The following is a 26,119-nucleotide window of genomic DNA, read 5'->3' on the forward strand; positions in this document are numbered from 1 at the left end:
TGGATACTAGACATTGTATGACCTATCTGTGGTCTTATTGTATTGATGTATGGGATAATCCCTATTTGATATACACTCATTAGATGGTTATGAGATAAGACGACCATTATAAGACTATCTTATATTCCATATATCTATGTGTAAGAAAATTAGAAGACTAAATAATCTTTCTATATGAACGGTCTATATATACTCGATATGTATATTTATTATGTGTTTGTAGAGGTCTATGTAAACCTCCATGTAGAAGTAACAAAAAGTTTTAATTTTTCTGCGATTTTGACTTATGAATGTAGTGATGTAAGATACTACGCTAGTCTTAGTCCTCAAAGAGGACGCCGATGCCGATTACGTCTAGGGGGTGTTTATGATGTAACAACATTTGTATCAGAGCATGAAGTTGAATATATTTAGGATAATGTCTTAGAAAACCACGTCTATGTAGATTCTTATTTATAATTGTGAAGCGCTCCACACTTATGAATAGGAAACTATATGATGATTAGGAATCCTCCTTTTCTTCGAAATCCAATGTCGTGCCTCTAGAGTCTACTTTATGTGTTCTTCCACCTAAACTTTATATTGTGGTTATAGGTATGAATACTCGAAGAAACGCTGTATGAAGACTTGATGAAGATATTGCTAATGCGGGAACTCCTGCTCATGGCAATCAAGTTCCTCCTCTTGAGGAAGTTGCTAATGATGATCAAGCTCCGGCTAATCCTCCATCCATGATTGATGGTGATATAAGGGGCTTCCTTTATACAAATTGCCCAAGCCATTACTACTCAAGAACAAGCAATCACTACTAAAGCTCAAGCCATGATGGCCCAAGCTAATCGGGAGGTGGTACCCCGAGGAAACCAACATGTTAGCACCATGGCCTCCCGTTTGAGGGATTTCACAAGGATGAATACCCCTATTTTATATGGGTCAAAAGTTGAGGAATACCACCAATAATTCATTGATGAAACCTACAAGATCCTCTATGCTATGGGGTTGACTAATAGTGAGAAGGCCAAGTTAGCCACTTACCAACTCAAAGACGTGGCCCAAACTTGGTACATCCAATGTACAAACAATAGGCCTTTGAGGGATGGTCCAATGACATGGGACATTTTCAGTAAGGATTTTCTTGATAGGTTCTTTCCTAGGGAAAGAGGTAAGCTAAGGTGTAAGAATTCATCTACCTTAGCTAAGAAGGGATGAGTGTACTTGAATACTCTTTGAAATTCACTAAATTGTCAAAGTGTGCTCCTTTTTTGGTTTTTGTTCCTAGAGATGAAATGAGTCACTTTGTGATGGGAGTGTCCGATGACTTAAAAGAAGAATTTTGTTAGTCTATGCTACACGATAATATGAACATTTCTCATCTCATGGTATATGCTCAACAAGTGGAAGAGATTATGGTGAAGAAGAAGAGTAAGGAAACAAATAGGGCCAAGTCATTTGATGGTGGTTCTTCAAAGGGTAAGCTTGATATCCAATACAAGCCTAGGTTCAAGAAGACGTTTTCTAATTAAGTTCCTTCCAAGTTTCCAAGGATCATGATGACAGGGTGTCTAACCCTAAGCCTATAAAGGGAAGGTGTACTAATTCACCAACCAAGAAGCCAACTTGTGGAAATTGTGGTAAGAAGCATTACAGTGATTACCTCATTGGGACGGACAATTGCTTTAGTTGTGGTAAGAGTGGGCACAACGTGAAGGACTGCCCAAGCTTAAAGAGTCTAGAAAAAGGTAGTGGGCAAGTTCAAGAAAGTGGCTCGAATGTGGATGGGCCAAACAAAAAATGCTTTTATTCTCTCCACTTTAGGGGTGAGCAAGAGTTCTCACGACGTGGTGACTAGTATGTTACAATTTTTCTCTATTTATGTATATGTTTTACTTGATCTGGGTGCTACCCTATCTATTGTTACTCCTTGGTAGCTATAAAGTATGATATTTTGCCTGATATCTTGAATGAACCTTTTATGGTATCTACCCCGGTGGTCAGTTGGTGGTAGCAAAGAGGGTATATAGGGATAGTCCACTAAGGTTGCCCAATAGAATTACTTATGTTGAACTAGTTGAACTTGATATGGTCAATTTCGATGTTATATTGGGTATGGATTGGTTACATGCTTGCTTTGCTTCTATAGATTGTAGAATAAGGGTGGTGAAGTTTAACTTTCAAAATGAACCCGTGTTAGAGTGGAAGGGGGGAAATTCTAACTCTAGAGGTCAAATTATTTTGTTGTTTGAAAGCTTGCAAAATGATCGCTAAATGGTGTTTATACCATATTGTAAGATTCAATGATTTCTATTCCAAGGTCCCTTCCATTGAGATGGTCCCCATAGTGAGAGAATTTCCGGAGGTCTAACCAAATGATATTCCTGGAATCCCTCTCGAACGGAAAATTTATTTTTGTATTGACTTGCTACCGGATACAAATCCCATTTAATTCCTCCTTATCGGATTGCTCCGGCCGAATTGAAAGAGTTGAAGGGTCAACTCAAGGATTTACTAGACAAGGGTTTCATACAACTTAGTGTTTCCCCATAGGGCACCTTGGTTTTGTTTGGAAAAAAGAAGGATGGGTCCCTTAGAATGTGCATCGATTATCGGCAACTTAACAAAGTGATCAATAAGAATAAGTATCCTCTCCCTCAGATTGATGACTTGTTTGATCAACTCCGAGGGTCAAGCTACTTTTTAGAGATTTATTTGAGGTCGGAATATCACTAACTTAAGGTGAGAAATGAGGAAATTCCCAAAACTTCCTTAGAATAAGATATGGTCACTATGAGTTTAGGGTGATGTCATTTGGGTAGACAAATACCCTGACAACATTTATTGATTTCATGAATAGGGTATTACGATGTTACCTAGATTCATTTGTCATTGTCTTCATTGATGACATCTTGGTATATTTGAAAAATTAGGGTGAACACATGGACCATTTGAGAGTGGTGTTACAAGTTCTTAAGGAGAACCACAAGTTCTTAAGGAGAACCAATTATTTGCCAAGTATAGCAAATGTGAGTTTTGGTTGAGGTTGGTGGCATTTCTTTGTCATATCATCACTAGTTTCGAAGTTGAGATTGATCCAAGGAAAATCGACGCGGTCAAGAATTGGCCTAGAACATTGACTCCAACCGACATTAGGATTTTCTTGGTCTAGTGGGTTATTATCGAAGGTTTGTGGATGGTTTTGCGTCCATTGCATCTCCCTTGACTACTTTGACCCAAAAGATCAAGAAATTTTAGTGGATGGAGGCATGTGAGAGAAGCTTTCAAATCTTGAAAAATAGGGTTACTTCCGCTCAGGTGTCGACTTTACCGGAGGGTAAAGAGGGCTGGTTGTGTATTGTGATGCACCCCGTGTAGGTTTTGGGTGTGTGCTTATGCAACTCGGGAAAGTAATAGCCTATGCTTATCGACAACTTATGGTGCATGAGAGAAATTATCCAAGTCATGATCTTGAGTTAGCGGCCGTGGTATTTGCCTTAAAAATACGGAGGCATTACTTGTATGGTTCCATGTTGATGTGTATACCGACCACAAGAGTCTTCAATATGTGTTTATTCAAAAAGAGTTGAATCTCTGACAAAGAAGGTAGTTGGAATTATTGAAAGATTATAACATGAGTGTTTTCTATCACACCGGCAAGGCCAATGTTGTTGCGGATGCTTTAAGTCATATGACCATGGGTACTGTGTCTAATGTAGAGGAAGCCAAGAAAGACTTAGTGAAAGATGTTCATAGGTTGGCTAGATTGGATGTTAGATTGGAAGATTCTCTGAATGGTAATTTTATGGTCCACCATAACTCCGAGTATCCTTGGTGGTTGAGGTGAAGTTCAAACAATACCTTGATTAACCATTGATGGAGTTGACGGAATCGGTTCTAGATAATCGTAATGAGTCATTTTCCTTGGGGGGGGGGGATGGTGTCTTGAGGTATCACGAAAGGTTGTGTGTTCCCAATATAGATTGTTTGAGGAACCAGATACTTGAGGAAGCTCATGGGTCCCGTTACTCTATTCATCCAGGTTCAACTAAGATGTGCTATGACCTTAGGGAAGTGTTTTGGTGGGAAGGTTTGAAAAATGACATAGCGGAATTTATTTTAAAGTGTCCAAATTACCAACAAGTGAAAGCCGAACACCAAACGTTGGGAAGTTTACTTCAAGAAATAAAAGTTCCTACTTGGAAGTGGGAAGACATCAATATGGATTTTGTGGTAGGTTTGCCTCAGACACAAAAGCAATATGACTCTATATGGGTGGTTTTGGATAGGTTGACCAAATCCGCTCATTTAATTCCCCTCAAGTATATGTACTCGGCGAAAGATTATGCAATTGATCTTCATTGATGAGATTGTATGTCATCATGGTATTCCGTTATCCATCATATCGGATAGGGGTGCATAATTCACATCTAGGTTTTGGAGGTCATTCCAAGAAAGATTGGGTACCAAGGTGAAGTTAAGCACCTTTTTTCATCCCCAAACGGATGGTCAAGCAGCGCATACTATTCAAACCCTTGAGGATATGCTTAGAGCTTGTGTCCTTGATTTCAAGGAAAATTGGGATAAATATTTTCCTTTGGTGGAGTTCTCTTACAACAATTTCTACTATTGATCTATATCTATGACTCCTTAAGAAGCCTTGTATGGTAGGAGATGTAGATCACCAATTGGATAGTTTAAAGTGGGTGAGACTTTGCTTCTTGGTCCGATTTGATATGTAGGACTTTGGAAAAAGTTCATATTATAAGGAATCTCTTTCAAATGGCCTATAGTCGGAAAAAGTCTTATGCCGACTATAGGAGAAGGGACTTAGAGTTTGAAGAACATGATAAGGTGTATTAAAAATTTTTGCCTATGAATGGGGTGGTATGATTTGGCAATAAAGGGAAGTTGAGTCTTTATTATGTGGTTCCCTATGAAATATTGCAAAGGGGTTTTAAGGTTGCCTATGAATTGAAACTTCCTAGTGAATTGACTTTTGATTCATCCGATTTTCCATGTTTCCATGCTTAAGTAGTGTATCGGGGATCCCAAGTCTGTTCTTCCTATTGAGAGTCTTGGTGTAAAGGATAACCACCTTTACGATAAAGTTCCAGTACAAATCCTTGATAGGCAAGTAAAGAAATTGAGGAACAAAGAGGTGGCTTCCGTAAAGGTGTTATGAATGAATCACCTATTTGAGAGTGCAACATGGGAAACCGAGGCCTACATAAAGTCCCGTTTACCTCGTCTATTTGATAATTAAGTTTAGTTGTTTTTACTAACTATGAATATAATGACAAAAATTGAAGTTTCATGATTTTTGGTGAAGTTTTGCAAAAATGTGCATTTTAGTGTTGTTACAGTGACTTACAGTGAAATGTGCTTTCAACTTGTAAATTTTGCATTTTTTGCTTGTTTTTAGTTATATTATGCATTTTTATATTGTGAGTGTTTATGAAATAATAAGCAGCATGTTGGTAAGTTGAACCTTCACATAATTGACTCATATAAGGCATGTTGAGCTCATGTTGTTATTGTGAGAATGAAATTCCTCATGTTGTGACTTTGAGCATTATGTATTAAGATTGATGTTTGAGTCATTGTGTAAATGCCATATTGTTATGTTGATTTAATTTGCAACTCATGTTGATTTTTTATGTTGTTGGTTGGGTTGCTAGTCTTGAATCTATCCTTTTCCATTTACAAGTTTAGTGTCATTCTAAGACGAATGTTCCTAAGAGGAGGATAATGTAACATTCCGGAATGTCAAGACCAAATCTAGAGACTACCATGAGTGTATAAAGGTTTATATACTTTTATAAGACCTAAAATAATGTTAAGAAGTCATCCAAGAAGTTTTAGAGCCATGACGTCAACATCCATGACATCCGAAAACTAGCCTAATTGAATAAGTTGACGTCGCTATGTCTGGGGGATAGTTTTTGAGGTTCAAATGAAGTCTAGAATTTGTGATAAAAGACTTTTTTTAGGTAGAATATAGTATATAGGGTCTAAACATCCAATAACGACACCCCAAGGACCATCCAAACGGTCGTGGAGGAGGAACCTAACATGGGTGGGCAAGCTTCCAAAACAGCCCGCGAAAGTCAAAAATCAGTGGGCTGTTGTGCGACGTGCAGCCTACACGGACCTCACTATCACAAAATTTATTTTTGTGAATTAAAATGTGTGTTGGCATCTTCATGCGGAGACACTTCCCAGATTCGTTAAAATCGTATTTTGGACATTTAGACTTTACAAAAAGACCAATTTAAGTGAGGGGTGTTTTAGGTAATTTAGGGGGTGATTATATATAGACTAAGGGTCATTTTAGTCATTTTTCATGCACTTAAACTAAATTCCCAAAACAAAACCCAAAAGCTCTCACCTCTCTCTACTTTCTCTCTCCCAAATCCTCCATTGAAAAAGGAAGAAAGCTTGAGGAAGAAGGTCAATTTCTCTAGGATTTCACTTCAACTTTGTAGATTAATCTTCATTAAGTATGGGTTCTTCACGTAGTAGCTATATTCATGTTTTGTAATATTTTGGCAAGAATTCCGCCTTCCTTCGGTGTAGGGTTGCATGCCTCTGGATTCCACGTTGGCTCATGTTTTCTATGTCGGTTAAGGCAAGATGTCCCCAAAAGGTAAAATGAATTAAAAGAATGGAATATAACTAAGATAACCTAAGGCGTTTAGCTTGGTCTAGGTAGTGGTATGGGACTCTACCTAAACATTGCACTGTTATCCTTGAGGGAAGTCTTAGGAGGATGTTCTTATGTAGGAATATGCTTATAATGGTACATGATATGTATATGATGAACTTGAAAGTTGTTGATACTATATATTTATTAGTTTTACTCATGAATCTGTGTTGGTTTACATTGTTGAAGTATGATAATATGTACTCTTAAATACCATGCTATGTGAAGTGGGATGTTGGTCATGATTCTTGTTGGGTTAGTTTATTGAGTAGGCTATGAGGCTTTTCTTGATCATTGCACTTGTTAACTTGATAGGGTTAATGGGTAATTGTCTTGCTTTGGTTGTTTTAAAATGTACTCTCATTTATGCTTGTGACTATTCTGACTTGATGGTAGAGTTGCTTTGACTATATATCCAATTAGGTGCTATGTATGTTGACTTGACTAGACTTAGTATTGTTGGTCTTGAGGTGTACATGCTTTGGACTTAATGAATATGTCTAATTTATTGGTATTGTGTTATTGACTTTGCATAAAGCTTTTCAAAGGAAATTGCATACCTTTATGAAATGTCCCTTTTCTTAGCACTATTTCAAGATATGTGTGCATATGGTCTCATACTTAGTATAAGTGGTTTACTAACCCCATTTCTTCCCTTTCCCCAATGTTTTGGTTTCAGCCATTAAAGGACTTTCCAAAATGACTTTGAAGAAGACTTGGAATTCTTAATCATCCAAGTTGGGTAGGTCCTCACTTTCTGAGGGCAATGCCAGTATCAAGCTATGAAGTTGTTTTTAGTATTTAGACTCTTATGTTTCTTTCCTTTTTGATTGGATACTAAACGTTGTATGACCTATATGTGGTCTTATTGTATTGATGTATGGGCTATGACCAATTTGAAATAGTCTTATTAGGTGGTTATGGGATAAGACGACCATTTTGATAATATGTTATATTCCATATATTTATGTGCAATAAAAGTAGAAGACAAAATAACCTTTCTATATAAGGGTCTATGTATACTCTCTCTCTCTCTCTATATATATATATATATATATATATATATTATGTGTATGTAGAGGTCTATGTAAATCTCTATGTAGATTTAACGAACAGTTTTAATTTTTCTGCATTTTAACCTATGAATGTAATAATGTAAGCTAAGAGGCGGTTATGTCTAGGGGGTATTCCCGGATGCGACACTTTCTGTGTTGGGTTCATTCACCACAAAACAACATGTTTAATTCGGTGAGTTTTGAATCAATTGAATGATGAATATTGATGTTCTTGATGAAAAAAATAGTAAATTCTTGTCGGTTGAGTCTTAGTATGCCTTTAATTGTTTTGATTTGTGTTTATGGTATTTTTTACGAGTCTAAACTATTGGGTATTGATAATTTTAGTGATTCTATGTGTTTGGGGGATATCCATGGAAGTTTAGAAGGTAAAAAATTGAAAATTGGAGAAGAAAATGCAGAAATCCCGTCTAACAGATTATAAGGCACCGCGCCTGCCAGAGCCCCTCAGAGCAAGCTTTGTCTGTGTTAGACAGAGCGCCTTAGACCAGAGTCTGTGTGTCAGCCTCTGTCACTCCGCGCCTCACATAGTGCCAAGGTCACCTGGAGACCCCATTCTTTCCGTATCTTGTCGTACTAGTTCCTAAGTGATGTACCCACATTCTTGGTTGATTCTAACACTCTAAAGTACATTTAAACATCATGAATCATCCATTAACATGAGATTATGATCCTTGAATCCATAATCCCATTCAAGGAAAGTTAAGATTAAAGTCAAAGAAGTTAAGAGTCAAGTCTAAAAGTTAAGAAGCAAGTCAAAGTGAGTTTCTAAAGTTTCGATGAGTCTTTAGCAAACATTGAAACTTTGTTTTAAGACTCAAGTTATAGGTTAAGCTTGAGTAAAAGTTGAGTTTATTCTCAAAATTTATAATGGGAATAAGTAATCCCTAGAGCTACAAATGTTTTCACATTTAAACAAGCAAAGAGACTTCGGGCTAGTTTTTAGATAGAAGTAATAGATTTATGAAATGAAGCAAGTATGGAAAATATTATTTCCAAGAGAGCTATAAAATCTACGTTTTGAGAACTAATCTCAAACCACAAAATCAGTATGTTTTAAAAACATAAGAGCCAGTATATTTTTGGGAGTAGTACTGAACACCGATGTGAGGATGCGAGTTCATATTAAATCAAGTCTCCACGAAAACCATGTAGTTATCATGGTTAGAAGAGGGTCATACATTTTATATGAACCTTTTTCACTGTATACTAGTGGATACTTAGGTAGTTTAGGTCCTATACCTGGCAAGGTTAGGATGGGTGAGCAGCATGGGCCGAGTAACGTTGTATCATCACTATAGCTCTTTAGTGATGATTGTCGATTAAAGAAGCTTCCACAAAAGTTATTATATATTCATAAACATCAGATACTTGATTTTTACATAATCTCAAAGATTATTTGTATCCGTATCTACATCTATAGTTTTCAACATGTTTTCGTTTATTTTTTCTTTATATTGCACATTGCCTTTAAATTGCTTTATATTGAAACAAGTAGATATTTATGATTGAACAGAGCTAGGTAAGTGTATCTTCTTACTTATTTCCAGCTTAAGTTTGTTTTAGATTTTCAAATCTCATACTCGTACATCCAATGTACTGATGCTAGTTGGTCTACATCGTATTATGATGTAGACGCACATAACTAGGATCAAAATTCGGCCACCGTTGATCGAGTGAGCAGCTCAGAGTTAATTGGTGAGCATCTCTTCATTGAGGAGGACATCTTTATTTTTAACTATTTATTTAGTATTTGGTTATTAGGATGATTGGGGGTCATGTCCCAATATCCATCTTTATATAAGAGGCTTCATAGACAGGTAATAATAGTTTTCTTAGCCATTCCTTTCACTTGTAATTGACTAAGACTTGGGCTTCCACTTTGGCCAATTACTTTCCTTAATGTTATTTCTTGAGTACACTCAAGTAAAGAAAGGGGCATTGGTTCTCGACGACGTCCAGGGTGTAGACTCGGGGTGTTTAAACTTGGTATCAGAGCATAAATTTCATCTTACACCCTCAAAATGAGCTAGCTTGAATTAGATCCTAACATGTTGGTTATGAATTTATTAAGTGCTTAAATTTCTAATTATAGTGTTAAAAGGCGGTGTGTTAAGTTTTGAGGTCAAATGTCCAAGAATGTCCAAGACGTTAAAAGTTTTGCCTTGAAACATGCTTGTGTGTCAGTGTGTTTCGGCTTGTTTTATGTATTATTCGGAGTTCAAACTGACGTGAGAGGTTCCTAACATGCATATGAGATTAATTAAAGTGTAAAAGTCCGGGATAAACTCCCCAAGGACCAACGAAAGGGTCAAAAAGGAGGATCAAAGTCTTGGGATAGCAAGCTGCCCAGGGCAGCAACATTTGGTCATTGGGGGAACCAGTCCGCGTCACATACTTGGTCCACCAAGATCCAAAATTTTTCTCACCGTCTCGAACACATGGTGGACTCCACTAGTTTAATAATTAATTCCAAAAATTATGAGGGAACAACTCCGCATTGCGCACTTGTTCCCCAACAAAGATTCTGAAAATGGAAGTTGACTTTGACATGTCTAAAGGTCCAAATAAGAGTGGGGGTGTTTTGGTAACTTTTGATGAAGTTTATAAATTGATTTTAAGACCTATTTAACCCCTTTCACAAGTAAAAATCCCAATACCCAATAAAAAAATCAAAACCCCAAAACTCTCATCTCTTCAAAATTCTCCCAAAACCTCCATGGGAGACCAAAACTAAAGATGAAGCTAGTGGATGGATTTATGTGGTGTCTTATCCAATGTTTCATGGGTATTAAATAAATAAGGTATTTTGATCCTTCATCCTTAGTTATACATTCATTTAAGGAGTTCAATCAATGATTTTCAAAGGTGATTCAAAGACCAAAATTTCCAATTTTCAATCTAGCCATGGGTTCATTGTCAGATTGATTTCAAAGTAATTCTAATGATGGATTTATGTTAAATTACTGTTTTATTATTGATTTTTAATCCAATTTCATGAATAACCCATGATCCTCCTAATTGCTCAAATCGGCCTATAATGTGGGTCTTGTGATATTGATATGAATTGATATGATGATTCCATGCTTAGGAAGTTGAAGGAGTTAGCGTTGATTGTAATATTGTATTTCAATTCATATTATGTGAAGTTATATGTAAAGACTTCAAAACTAATTGTATGATCTAGGTGTGTGGATGATGTTATATGCATATGTGGGATGATCATGTTATAGTTAGGCGTTGTCTATATGGGTAATGATTAAGAATATCTTTATAGTATGACCCTTACCTATATAAACCCTATATGAATGTGAAATCATAGTACGCTAGGAGTGTTCTATTCCATTATTGAATATGTACTTGACTCCTGTTATTTAATGTGAGTGTGTGTAGTCTATAGTCTTAAATACTCTGGATGTGTTTGATTCAAAGACTTGAAAGAATTCTGTACATATATTATGATATATAGAGGGTGGATTCCTCAATGCTATGTGATAGACATTATGTGATCATGTTTACCAATGTACACATACACACTTCATGCATATCTATGAGTAGGGTAGATTTGTGATGACTAAGGAAAGGATAGTTTTCCTATGCTTCATTACATATTTTTATGCATGTAAGTATATGATCAATTAAGTAATGAGCATGTGGACTAGAGGTGTTTATGTGAAGGTAGATCTCATATTATATGCACACACACATAATGAATGATTGTACGAATATGTGAAAGGAAATTCTCTCATGAACTAGCGGCTAGGATGAAAGGACATTCTCATCTTAGAAACCTTTGATCTATATGATGTATGAAGGAGCTAGATCCTAAAGCCTTCCTTATGAATTAGATTATGAAAGGCTTAACTATATATATTTATAAGGGAGTTATAGCCTAGCAACGAATGAAGATAACAAATGAGAGTGGGAGCTTCACGTTAGTAAGTCTGGCTTCCAACAAGAGAACCTTCGTATTTAGAAAGACCATGTTCCCAATATAGATGTTGAGTCATGAGATGGAAACCTCCACGTTAGTAAGTCAAGGTTTCTATAAGCAATATCCATGTTCCATAGCTACATGCCCCCGTGCGTTTGGATACCACCTAGATAGCTAGTACGAATGGTTGCACCTTAGGCAAGTGTTTACCCTCTCTTTTTCGGTGTGGGAGTTAACACCGATTCCATGTAGCTAACATGGTCTATGTAGGTTATGTCTATGTCTCCCAAAGGTTAATAAATTAACTAATATAATAATATGAGTTCTAATCTAACTTCCTTGAGAAGTGTACTTAGCATAGGCAGGACTATGGACCTTATCTATGATTGCACTAAATAACTTCAAGAAAGGATAGGATTGGGGCCTCTTATGAATTAAAGACTTATATTATGTATGAATTGTATGAATGCATGTTAAGTGACTTTGCTTTGTCAAGATATGAATTATGATTATGCATGTGAATTGCACTTATGATGTCACAACTGGAATCTAGACCCCAGACGAGACCGGAGTTGTTGACCTCTCAGAGGTCGCAGACAAGCCTACATACGTCATCCTTACTTCATCTAGGTTAATTTTCAGAGGAAAATTTGAAGTTTTTATTTCGTAACATGCATGTAAGTTATTCTAATTAAATTCCTATACATTCACCATCAACCATCTAACATTAAGAACATCAAATGAAAGAAATAGTTCAATACTGCATTAAGTGTATAACTGCCAAAATCGCACCAATACAATGTCTGAAATAAAATGAAAAAGAAACTCTAGTGAAGCATACTCCACTAGCTCAATCCAATAACTAAGCTAGAATATAATGGGCAAGTGTCCTCGAATGCATGAGGGCTTATTAAGTACGGATAAATACTCCACGTCCAGATTGCTTCAGCGTTGAACTGTAAGCTCTAACGTCCACCTGTGCCTGCACCTAAAAATGTAGAGTTGTATGAGATCAGTACACACTTTTACTAAGTATGGGTATATGCAAGCACACACCAAGGACATGCATGACTAAGAATAGCTCTTTTTTAACAACATGATTTATGGAAAGTCAAGTCAGTGGACCTGCCAAATTTGGATTAGGAAAGTTAGTGGACTTGCCAAATTTAGATTAGAAAAGTCATGCCACGAGAGTAACATGCATCATCATACGTATCATATTGCACACAACACATAACATATTACATATAACACATACCATATTGCATATAACATATAACATAATCCATATAATTCGTTCATATGCCATGAGACCTTGAAATCATGGACTTGATGTTAGGACTTCCCAAAATTAGGACTCAACATATGGGACCTCAACTAGGAAACCTTCTTTACCAATCACAGAGTCTGCTTCATTCATTCGTACGTACTTCATTTTCATTCTTTCATATAATAGTGCAGCCACCAGTCATACCTAGGATGTAGTGTAAGACTCTCATCGGGTTCGCTGTTCAATGACCAAGAATAACCTAGTATTATTACTTAAGTCTAGCTCACCTTTTGATTATCCTATCCTAACACCTTTGGTATCATTCATTTCATTATATGCATCATTTGAGGATTACCTCATTCATTCATTTGGGAACTTTAACTTTAACCGACATAGCTCATGCGAGAATCATGAAATCTAGTGTCTGCCCTACACCGAAAATAGGTGGAATCACCGGCCAAAGTGACCCAAAACATGCTAGCGTACAACGGGAATCGAACCATGCTAGATCCCTAAATTGGCAGTATAGGTTTAAAGACTAGGAGATATAAGGAGACCCATACCCGACATGCCGAAAAGTTTCATCTCATGAGAGTCACGTGAACCTCTGCCCTTCCCTAAAGAAGGCATCACCGCTCATAGATAGACTATCGGTGCTCAGTATAAAGTTCCATTATATTCGATTCATATGTCATAGAAGCTGGCTTCAAGTATGAGGACAGCATAGCTTAATATATAATTTCTCATCTTATCATTAGTATTAAGTATACATTAATCTCAATACTTTCGTTAGAGTGTTCATAGAGACTGGTCTCTTTTTTAGCTTTACACTCTCGTAGATGAGTACATTTTGGTAACATTTACTTAGGCTCATTTAAGATTGCTATCATATTTCACATTAGCCTCTTATCATGTTGTCACCACATTCATTAGCTTTAGCATATTTTCTCTTCATAATTACTCACCCTCTTTTTTTGTGAATGTTCATTTAATATGCCAATGCACTTGACCATTTAGTGTGTTTCACACTCTTAGTTGACCCTTCTAGGGTTTCATCATTTCCTTACATACATCTTAGGTTCACTTACTTTACACGTATGCTAGACTTAGGGGTCTATGCATATTAGCCATGAGGCTTCAATCAGAGTTCGTTTAAGTGATTCATATCCTCCTAAGATTATATGGTACAAGACTTATGCATCTTGTAAGTATGCCATGATCTCGATTTCGATCTATGTAGGCAACATTATTTTTGAACATTTAATCACGTATGACTTATGTATTAATACGGAATTTGGGCAAGGGAACCCGATTTAGAATCTCTTGGACAACACTTACGTTTTATTTATTTTTGTTTAATCCACACGGCTTGGGGACCGAAGATCGAGACCCAACACCTTCATTTTATTTTCCCCTTGATTTCTCTTTTTTTTTCGTTCATTGGGACTGCGAGGATGTGGGATCGAACCCCCCAACCTCATTTCCTTTTCTTTTTTTAAAAAAAATTCTCTCCTTCTTGGCCGAGAGAGTGTGGGATCGAACCCTCACAACCCCACTTTAATTTTCTCCTTAAATTCCTTTTATTCTGCTGAGAGAGTGTGGGATCTAACCCCCACAACCCCACTTTAATTTTCTCCTTAATTTCCTTTTATTTTGCCTAGAGGTCGTGGGTTCAATTCCCACACGCCTCAACCCTTTTTTTTAGTTCCTCCTTAAATATGACTGAGAGGTGGTGGGTTCGAATCCCACTCCTCTCATTTCTTATTTTTAGTATTTCATTTTCGATCAAGGTCACGGGTTCGTATCCCCCTTGTCACATTCATTTTAATTTACATTATTTCGATGACTTTTAACATGGTGAGGTCACGGGTTCGATCTTCTGTGACCTCACTTATTTTTCTTATTTTTCATAACATGATAATTGACTTAGATTGACCGAAACAAACATCAAAGTGCTGGAATTTTGATCACATTTTTGCAGCCTATTTTCTCACCTCTTTCACGTTAAATGTGTATACGTTTGGAGTAGATTTTAGTGAGTTCTTTAGGTGCATTTTAAAGATCACTTTCGATAAAGATTTTGCACTCAAATCAGCAGTTTTACATCACTTATGAACATTTGTGCACTTGAAATACAACCATAAACATGTAATTTTCATGCTCCAATCCGTGTCCAAAAGTCATGGCTACACATTGCACACACGTAAACACATATTTTCGGAAAACATAAGTTATCAGTCATACGATTCCAAACACACATTCATGAACATATTCATCACGAAAACACATCACATGTCTAATATCTACCAGCAGACATACAAACCTACAACCATCGATAGGATCTAGTGACAGGGACATGCAACGGGGAAACAATCCTAGTTTTCGGATTAGAATCAAATGAATCCTAGGGGTCTCTTGGGAAAGAGACCAAGAGTAAGAAAACCCATACCTTTTCTGTCGTTCAAAACTTGAAGTTTCTGCCCACTTTCTCCAAAATCACATCCAGTTCCCCACAACTTCAACACAAATTCGACGGAGAAACTTCCCTTTTTGCGCAATGTTTTTGCTTATGTTTTGATTATATTTTTTTGTGTGAGTTGTTAAAGTGTGAAGAACTTTAGTAATTTTTCTGCTTTAGTACGCTTGTTTGGCAGAGAAAATGTGATAGAGAAGTGGAGAGACGTGAGAGAGATGAGCGTGAGAGAGTAGTTTGGGATTTGGAGTTTTAGTTTGGGAATTAGTCAAACTAAGACTCCTTATTAATTTAATAAAAAATCTGATTTAATTAGCTTATTGAAATTACCATAAAGCCCTTTAAAAATAAGATTATAGACCTCAAATTAAATATATTTAATTGAAGCTTCCATTGGGGTTCGAACCGGGGTGGAGTGACCACCGTGAACGGGTCATTTCGGGTCGAACCAACTCGAACCGTCCACTTAATTAAATTAATTAATAAATTAATAAAATCCTTAGGGTAATTAAGACATTACCCTTGCCCTGGAAAAGATCATTTTACCCCTAGACCCTCCAAACCTAAGATTTTCCATTTTAAGTCCGGTAAAGACTCATCCGAGTAAATCTTCGTATTCGAGAGCCCGACACGGCTGGACACAACATTTTCTAACTCAACTAAATCCACGAGTTAGTTAGTTGTCTTGGCTGTAGCAAGGGTTCAGAGGTCTGGTTGTACGTGCATCAATTTGTGTGAGCCCGGTCTAATCGTAGGCATTCTATACACATTAAGCATTACTTAGCATATCCATTTTTAGGAATGTTAGACATGACTTCTAAGTGAGTTTACTTAGTATATGTAGAGGTATGACACTCTATGTGTACATTGCACAAGTAAGCTTGTGAAGGGGTTATAAGGGTGGTTTACCTATGATATGAACTAAATGAGTTATGACTAAGGTTATAGTAAAGAAAAGAGTCCTTATATGATGCCATGAATTATGTGGCCTTATGTTTAGTTATAAATTAATGTTTTATGACTTTTTAAGTATGTTATTCCTAGTATAGGGTGACTTCTTAGGTACACTTGGTGGAAGTAGTATCATGAGATGCTACCTACACATTGCACTAGTGTGACATAGGAGTTGTCATAGATGATGGTCATTATGTGAAGTGGATGTCCATGAGGTGATTAAAACTTATGAATATATGTGGTTATGTTATGAATCATATCTATGAAATACTATTTTAAGGTGACCTCGAGGTGATAAAGTGTACTATGTACACTTGAGGGTTATTTAAGGAAAGAAGTAAGATAAAAGAGAGGTAATGTATTGTATGTACTGAATATGCCTCAAAGTATGACAAATGGCTTTATGTTCTATTATGAATAGTATCCATGTCTATATGATGTATGTGAACTATATTGAGCTTATATGTTCCGATGATCATGAAGTTTACTAACAAGACATATTGCATGATTTGAAATGAAATGTCCTCTTTAAATGCATATTTTTGCATGATTGCCATATTTAGTGCATTCTTGTATTGATACCATTCTTCTTCATCATTTTAGACAAAGTGTAAGTGGTGATGGCTAGGGGATATATCATAAGTGAAGAGCTTGGATAGATCTCCCATGTTCAAGTAAAGGGACCCTTATGATTCAAGGGTTGCCTATGTCAAGATGTTTCATTAAGTTGATGTAATAGATTAGATATTATTTTATGTATATAAGCATCATAATACATTACACACACACACACACACAGCACACACACACACACACACAGCACACACACACACACACACACACATATATATATATATGTATGTGTGTGTGTGTATGTGTGTGTGTGTGTATGTAGTAATATTCTATCATATGATATGCTATGAAAAGTTTTACATTTCTGCTATTTTTACGATTATGCAATGAAAAATGTCTAAGGGCTTGTCTTAGACCTCCGAGAGGTCGATGACATCGTGTGACAACTCAAGAGTGATCCTTTCTCCTAGGGTGTACTTGCAGGTCATAAAAAATTCGGTATTAGAGCATAAGGTTTTGTATATGTCCTTAGGTTTCAAAGTCTTGTATTGCCACGTCTAGTAGAGTCTCATTCATCTGTGGTGAGTCGTGACACATCTATGAAGGAGAGGCTATAGGGCGATAGAGTTTCCCTTCTTTACTATTCTCTGTCGTGCCATAGAAGTTAACACTATATGATATCTCTCTTATGTTCCCTTGTCTGGTGATCTTTTAGATGTGATTGTTTGGATTGTGAAGATGTCTCAATGCTTGAGGGAGAAAAGGTGAGTTTTGAGGCTTACCTTAATTTTATGGTTTAATAAGAATATGTGTAGGTGAATTTAGTATATGTTGATGTGTTGCCATTTATGGCTATAGGCGGTTTATCATGAATGAGATGTTATGTTGAGAAGTTATGATATGATGTGGTTATAGCTTGTTAGTAGTTATTATGGTTGAAAAGAGTCCCCTTGGAATGATGGATTGACTTATGACTATGTAGGATGGTAGCATGATGTTATGATAGAGGCTTGAAAAGTCTTGGAGAATGTGGTATGTAGTGAGAAAGATGAATGTTTCATTTTCATCCGTGAAATGCTTCATAATTGTCCTTTTGTGGATGTGAATATTTTGTATAGGCTTGATATTAAGGAGTGAAAATAGTGTGTTGATCCTTGTAAAGTGATTGTGAAGTACGCTAGTTAATGGGAGAACCTTTATGACTAGTTAATGATTCCCTCTATGAACCTATTCTATGAGTGGTAAAAAGGGGAAAAGGATTTTTATTCCATAAGTCTGAAGTATGATTACCCTAAGGTGACTTAAGGGGATGTATGGTAAGTACCCCTTAAATCTTAAGAGAAGGAGAGAATTGAGGTTGACCTAATTTGAAGTGGTTAGTTGTCTTTTCAGCTTGAATTTAAATATGGTCAACTAAGAAAGTTCTTAGATTGTACCTAGGCATGGTATGTTGGAAGGTTTCACCACAAATGATGACCCTTTTAGGTTGGTTTTGACTTGCCTTTACCTTGGTGTTTAAGGGCATGATGTGATTTGCCTTACCCCAAATGGGGAATAATATGCATAGATAGTAAGATGTTAAGTTCCCTTGATGTCCCCATGTTGAGTTCCCTTGAACTTCTCTAGGTTGAAAATCACTATAAAGTGATGGTAAGGAGGGTGTTTTAATCTTAGATCCCAAGAGAGAGATGACGTGCTAACAAGGTTTGTAAGCTAAATTCCCCTAGAGTTGAGATAAGTTCCTCTTAAATGGGTTTATCCTATGTGGGGAGGATAATTTTAGTAGTAAGGTTATAGATATCCCTATAATTTCCTTCTATTCTTACTCAAGCTTGAAACCAAAGAGTTCTTAAGTAGCTTGTTCATGATAAGAGTCCTGCATAAAAGGATAAGTTTCATGTTCTCCATATGTTATGCATGTCTTAAGTGACACTATGTTATGCATGTTATAAAAGGTCGTTATTGCATGAAAAAAGGAAATTTTGATAAATTTGCATGTTGCTCATGTTGTTGTGCATCCTTATATGATAAATGTGCAATTTGATTTCATGAGGCAACTTAATGAGCATGCTTGATGTCATTCATATTGTGTGGTGTTTTGGCATCACTATGATAAATAGAGTATCCTTTAAATAAGAAAAGATGAGTCTCTTTGAAAAAGGCGTGTCTTCGATATTTGGGGAGTTTTACTATAGGCTCACTCTTGAGGAGTGATGGTTCCTATAGCCTATGATTGTTGGTGTGCCTATAAATTGTGATAAATTTCCCTAATTGATGCATATTAATGAAATCTAGTGATGTTCTAGAAATAGAAATCAGTAAATTTACTTCCTAATGTTGTGATGTACTTGGTGTGTTCTACCATGTTGATTTCATAAGGAAGGAAGTATAAGAATAATGTTGTTTGGAATAATGAAATCATCCATAATATGAATTAACTTCTATGCATTGCTTTAATATGAACTCTATGATGCCATGTGTATATGTTGTGAATAGGAGAAGGTAGTTCCTCCTTGAGGAAAGCTAAGTGTTGTGATGTCATATGTGACCTTGATGATATTATGGCTAGACTATAAGATTGTAGTTGATCTACATTATTCATAATTCTTGTACAACTAAATGAATTGTTCAAAATTTTCTCATGAGTTCAAGTGTGGATTATGCCTATCTGTGCAATTGAAATCCATCTTATGTCTAACCTTGTAATAAAAGACTGAACATCCCCAAAGTTGGAGAAGGTAGTTGCAACAAAATGCCAATGAATATGAAGAAGTATGTATGCATGAAAAGAATTGTAGAAGCAGTCCATGTTTGATTATGTTGCTTTGGTTGCTTGATTGTATGAAGTTGGTGTTTCTATTCTAAGTTTGGTGCATAGACTATTGTATGATAACATGTTGATGTGTTTTGAGCTTCTATAAGACTCATTGAGTCATTGAAAGTGTTTAAATTGTTTCAAGTATCATTCGAGGACGAATATTTCCAAGTGGGAGACAATTGTTACACCCTCAAAATGAGCTAGGTGAGTTAGATCCTAACATGTTTTTATGAGTTTATTAATTACTTAAATGATTAGTTATAGTTTTAAAAGGCAGCATGTTACGTTTGGAGGAGTTTGGAGGTCAAACGTCCAAGAACATCCACGACGTGTGAATGTTTTGCCTTGAAACGTGCTTGTGTATCTTAGTGTGTTTTGGCTTGTTTTATGTGATGTTTGGAGTTTAAATGACGTGATAGGTTCCTAACATGTATATGAGATCAATTAAATTTGAAACGTCCGGGATAAACTCCCCGAGGGAGGACCCAAGTCTTGGGCTAGCAAGCTACCCAAGGCAGCAGCATTTGGTCATTGGAGGAACCAGTCCGCGTCACATACTTGGTCCACCAAGATCAAAAATGTTTCTCCCCATCTCGGACACATGGTGGACTCCACTAGTTTAATAATTAATTAAAAAAATGATGAGGGAACAACTCCGCATTGCGCACTTGTTCCCCAACAAAGATTCTGAAAATGGAAGTTGACTTTGACATCTCTAAAGGTTCAAATAAAAGTGGGGGTGTTTTGGTAAATTTTGATGAAGTTTATAAACTGATTTTAAGACCTATTTAACCCCTTTAACAAGTAAAAATCCCAATACCCAATAGAAAAATCAAAAACCCAAAACTCTCATCTCTTCAAAATTCTCCCAAAACCTCCATGGGAGACCAAAACTCAAGATCAAGATAGGGGATGGATTTATATGGTGTCTTCTACAGTTTTTCATGGGTATTAAATAAATAAGGTATGGTGATCCTTCATCCTTAGTTATACATTTATCTAAGGAGCTCAATCAATGATTTTCAAAGGTGATTCAAAGACCAAAATTTCCAATTTTCAATCTAGCCATGGGTTCATTGTCAAATTGATTTCAAAGTAATTCTGATGATTGATTTATGTTTAATTACTGTTTTAATATTGATTTTTAATCCAATTTCATGAATAACCCATGATCCTCCTAATTTCTCAAATCGGCCTATGATGTGGGTCTTGTGATATTGATTTCATCTTTATAGAATTATGATTAGATTGTATTGAATTGCTTATTGCTATTACTATCTATATCAATTGAATATGAATTGTGGAGGAATTACCAAAGATGATCATTATCTTGGAGATTTGGTAAGTTTACCTATTTTCCTTCTAATTAGCTTAGAATGTACATCGAATTGTGATGACTGGTATGGTCCACTTATGGTGGCGGTATTTACATTCTTGTACATTTTATGTGATATTATCATGGTATTGAAGTCATTTGATATGACATGAATTGATATTATGATTATATATTTAGGAAGTAGAAGGATTTAGATTTGATTGTAATAGTATGTTTCAATTCTTTTTATGTGAAGTTATATCATAGACTTCCAAACTAGTTCTATGAGCTATGTGTGGGGATGATGTTATATGCATATGTGTGATAATCATGTTAGGGTTAGGTGTGGTTTATATGGATAATTATTAAGAATATCTTTATATTATGAACCTTACCTATATGAACCCTATATGAATGTGTAATCAGAATATGCTAGGAGTGTTCTATTGTATTGTTGAATATGTACTTACCTCATATAATGTAATGTGAGTGTGTGTAGTCTATAGTCTTAAATACCGTTGATGTGTTTGGCTCAAAGACCTGAAAGAATGTTGTACATATATTGTGATATTTAGAGGGTGGCTTCCTCAATGCTATGTGTAGCCTTTATGTGATTAGGTTGACCAATCTACACACACTTCATGCATATCTATGAGCAGGGTAGATTTGTAATGACTAAGGAAAGGATAGTTCTCCTATGCTTCATTACTTATTTTTGTGCATGTAAGAATATGATGAATGAATTTATGAGCATGTGTGACTAGAGGTGTTTATGTGAAGGTAGATCTCACATTGTATGCGCACACATAATGTATGATTTTATGAATATGTGAAAGAAAATTCTTACATGAAGTAGGGTCTATGATGAAAGAACATTCTCATCTTAAAAACTTGAGCTATATGATGTATGAAGGAGCAAGCTCCTAAAGAGTTCCTTATGAATTAGGGTATTAAAGGCTTATATATATATATATATATATATATATATATATATATATATATATATATATATATATATATATATATATATATATATATTAAAAAGGGAGTTAAAGCTTAGCACTGAGTGAACATGACAAATGAGAGTGGGAGCTTCACGTGAGTAAGTCTAGCTTCTCACAAAAGAACCTACACTTTAGCAAGTCTGGGTTCCCAACATAGATGTTGTCTCATGAGATGAAAACCTCCATGTTAGTAAATCAAGGTTTCTAGATGCAATCTCCATGTTCCATAACTACATGCCCTCGTAGGTTATAGCTGGTGGATACCACCTAGATAGCTATGTACGAATGGTTACACCTTAGACAAGTGTTAGCCCTCTCTTTTTGTTGTGGAAGTATAACACCAGATTCTATGTAGCTTACATGGTCTACGTTGGTTATGTCTATGTCTACTGAAGGTTAATAAATCAAGTAAGATAAGAATATGAATTCTAATCTAAATTCCTTGAGAAGTATACTTAGCATAGATAGGACTATGAACCCGATCTATGCATTGCACTAGATTACTTCAAGAAAGGATAGGATTGGAGCCTCTTATGAAGTAAAAAGTTATATTATGTATGAATCGTATGAATGCATGTTAAGTGACTTTCCTATGTCAAGATATGAATTATGAGATTGCATGTGAATTGCACTTATTGCTTCTTAGTGAGTTTTACATAGTATCTGTGGAGGTATGAGACTCTATGTGTACATTGCACAAGTAAGCTTGTGAAGGGGTTATAAGGGTGGTTTGCCTATAATATGAACTAAATGAGTTATAACTAATGTTTTAGTAAAGAAAAGAGTCCTTATATGATGCTATGAAGTATGTGGCCTTATGTTTAGTTATAAATGAAAGTGTTATGACTTGTTAAGTATGTTATGCCTCGTATTGGGTGACATCTTAGGTACACTTGGTAGAAGTAGTATTATGGAATGCTACCTACACATTTCGCTAGTGTGACTTAGGAAATGTCTTAGGTGATGGTCATTATGTGAAGCTGATGTTAATGAGGTGTTTAAGACATATGAAAATATGTGGTTCTCTTATCAATCATATCTATGAAAGACTATTGTAAGGTGACCTCAAGGTAATACATTGTACTAGGTACACTATAGGTTACTTAAGGAAATAAGTAAGATAAATGAGAGGATGAATTGTATGTATTGAGTATGCCTCAAAGTATGACAAATGGTTTTATGTGCTATTATGAGTAGTATCCATGTGTATATGATGTATCTGAACTATATTGAGCTTATATGAGCCTATGTTCATGAAGTTTACTAAAAAGACATATTGCTTGATTTCAAATGTAACGTCCTCTTTAAATGCATTTTTTGTCATACTTAGTGCATTCTTGAATTTATACCATTCTTCTTCATCTTCTTACAGAAAGTGTAGGTGGTGATGGCTAGAGGATGTCTCCTTAGTGAAGATCTTGGATAGATCTCCCAAGTTCAAGTAAAGGAATGCTTATGATTCAAGGGTTGCCTATGTCAAGATGTTTATTTTAAGTTGATGTAATAGCTTAGATATTATTTTATGTTGTTAAGGGTCGTGACCCTATTCTAGTCTATTGGTGTTGAGTCTAAGATGACAAAGAGACTTAGAGTATAAATATGCATTATGAAGTTTATATATATATATATGTATATGAAGTACGTTATCTCATATTATATGCTATGAAAAGTTTTACATTTCCGCTATTTTTACGATTATGCAATGAAAGATCTCTATGGGTTTGTATTAGACCTCCAGAGGTTGAAGATGCCGTGTGACAATTCAAGAGTGCTCCTTTCTCCAAAGGTGTACTTGTGGGTCGTAATAGTTCAAGAGTCATAGGGAATATATTAAGCTGTGTCAGTAGAGTCTTATTCATCGGTGTAAAGCGCACCACATCTATGATTGGAGCCTACAATATTTAGGAAGTTATCACTTATTTCATAACGCCTTTCATGTGTTAGAGTTTATATCTAAAAAGATTCCCCTCTAATTCATGCTTGCGCGTGTTTCAGATCATCGTGCCTCCACTAAGAGCAGTCAGAGGTCGATCAGCCAGAAAGAATGTCGAAGAGCCAGAGGTACCGAATGCACCGAATGTGCAACCTCAAGGAGAGATTACCAATGCTGAGTTCTGTGAGGCTATTTGGATGCCGAATAAAGTTGTCACCAACCAAGTCGGGCAACAAAGAGGAGCTAGACAAGAAGGGGCTGAAGCTTCGAGGATTTGAGAATTCTTGAGGATGAATCCCCCAATCTTCACTGGTTTGAGAACTAAGGATCCATAAACCTTTGTGGAAGAGTTGAAGAAGGTGTTTGACGTGATGCATGGGGTTTATACCGAAAGGGTTAAAATAGTTTTATATCAAATCAAGAATGTGGATAGGACTTGGTTCGATCGGTTGAAGGAGGGCAAGGTGAGAATGCACCACCTCCGAGTTGGGTTTGTATTAAAGAAGCTTTGTTGGCACATTTCTTTCCCTGGAAACTGAAGAAACAAAAGGTGCGGGAGTTCCTTACTCTGAAACAAGACTCCTAGAGCATTCACGAATATGGTTTGAAGTTCATCCAACGGTCTCGCTATGCTCCTGAGATGGTTAATGATATGAGAAGCCGAATGAGCTTGTTTTTTGTTGTCTTGGGTCGGGCATCAAGCAGAGAAGGCAGAGCTTCCATGCTGATTGGCGACATGGACATTTCAAGGTTAATGCTCGATGTGAAACAGGTAGAGGAAGATAAGCTTAGGGATAGAAAGGAGTTCAAGAGCAAAAGAGCTAAGACAAGGAATGAGTCCGGGCAACATAAGAATGATGCCAACTGGTCATCCTTCCAACACAAACAAAAGGGTCCTACTCCATCAACTGCTAGTGAACCTATACCTAAGAACAAGGGTACAAACTATTGAAATAATTCTACATTTAAATCGTCCTATTCATAGGGTACTGTGGCGCAGGGAGGTAGTAAGCCTCTTCCCTACGCCAAGTGTGGCAGAAAAAACTCTAGTTGTGACACCTCTAAAACGACATAGGTTAAACTAGAGACTAACATGTTTGTCATGAGGTTATAAGGCTCTAAAATGTTTTATAATGTGCTAATGAGGCAGTGTCTAAAGATTTAGATGAATTTAAAGTCGAACGTCAAGGGATGACCAAGACGTTCAACGACTAGTCACCTATATGCCTTACGTGTTTTTATGTGCTTATGTGTGTTTAATTAGCTTATGATGTCCTTATATTATTAATAATAGTGTTCATAGGCAGTGTTTTAAGTTTCATGAAGTTTTGAGGTCAAACGTCGAAGAACGTCCATGACGTTCGAAAGGTTTGCCTTGAAACGAACTTGTGTCTCTTAGCATGTTTCATAGAGCTTAATGTGTTTGTTTTGGATGAAATCAATTTAAGAGGTTCTATACTTGTATACAAAAATATTTGAGCTGGAAATTTCTGGGAAAAATTCCCCAAGGACCAACAGAGGGTCCTTGAGGAAGGACCCTTCACAGGAGCCTAAGGCTGTCTAGACCAGCCCCAAACGACTGAGGCACTTGACGGCCAGTAATTTGGTCAATGCCCCGTCGATGGTGACGAGGTTCAATAATATCCTAGGGAGATTAATCTCCCAAAGGCAGGTCTATGATCCAAACAACGGCCAGCAAGGACATCTTGTCGTTGGACCAACGCCCTGTCGTTGGGCAGGCATCGATGGGTCTATTTTCTTGTGAAACTTACTATTAAATGGAAGGGTAAATTGGTTAATTCACCCCACATCCAAAGAAATGTTTGGGAGGTTTCCAACTGGTATTCTAGGTATTTTAAGTGGGTTTATTAGTCCTAACGACCTAGTTAAATTTATTATTCTAAAATCAGAACCCAAAACCTCTAAAGAGCTCTCTAGAACTCCATTGAAGCCTGAAGGGAGATTGAAGATTGAAGGTTGATTTCTCCACCAATTTTTCTCAATTTTCGTGGACTAACATCATTTGAGGTATGGTTTATCATCCTTAAACTTCTAACTTCAAGGACCCAATA

At 36.3% G+C, this 26,119-nt stretch overlaps 1 long non-coding RNA gene across 1 annotated transcript; it reads left to right on the plus strand.

The window, feature by feature from the left end:
• Window positions 1-20,621: 20,621 nt before the first annotated feature.
• On the plus strand, window positions 20,622-23,800 carry LOC138349032 (uncharacterized). The gene is made up of 2 exons (XR_011221561.1): window positions 20,622-20,759; window positions 23,487-23,800. It is a non-coding gene; the product is annotated as an uncharacterized lncRNA (long non-coding RNA).
• The last annotated feature ends 2,319 nt before the right edge of the window (window positions 23,801-26,119 follow it).

The sequence above is a fragment of the Solanum lycopersicum genome, chromosome 6 (genome assembly GCF_036512215.1).
Source record: "Solanum lycopersicum chromosome 6, SLM_r2.1".
NCBI lineage: Eukaryota > Viridiplantae > Streptophyta > Magnoliopsida > Solanales > Solanaceae > Solanum > Solanum lycopersicum.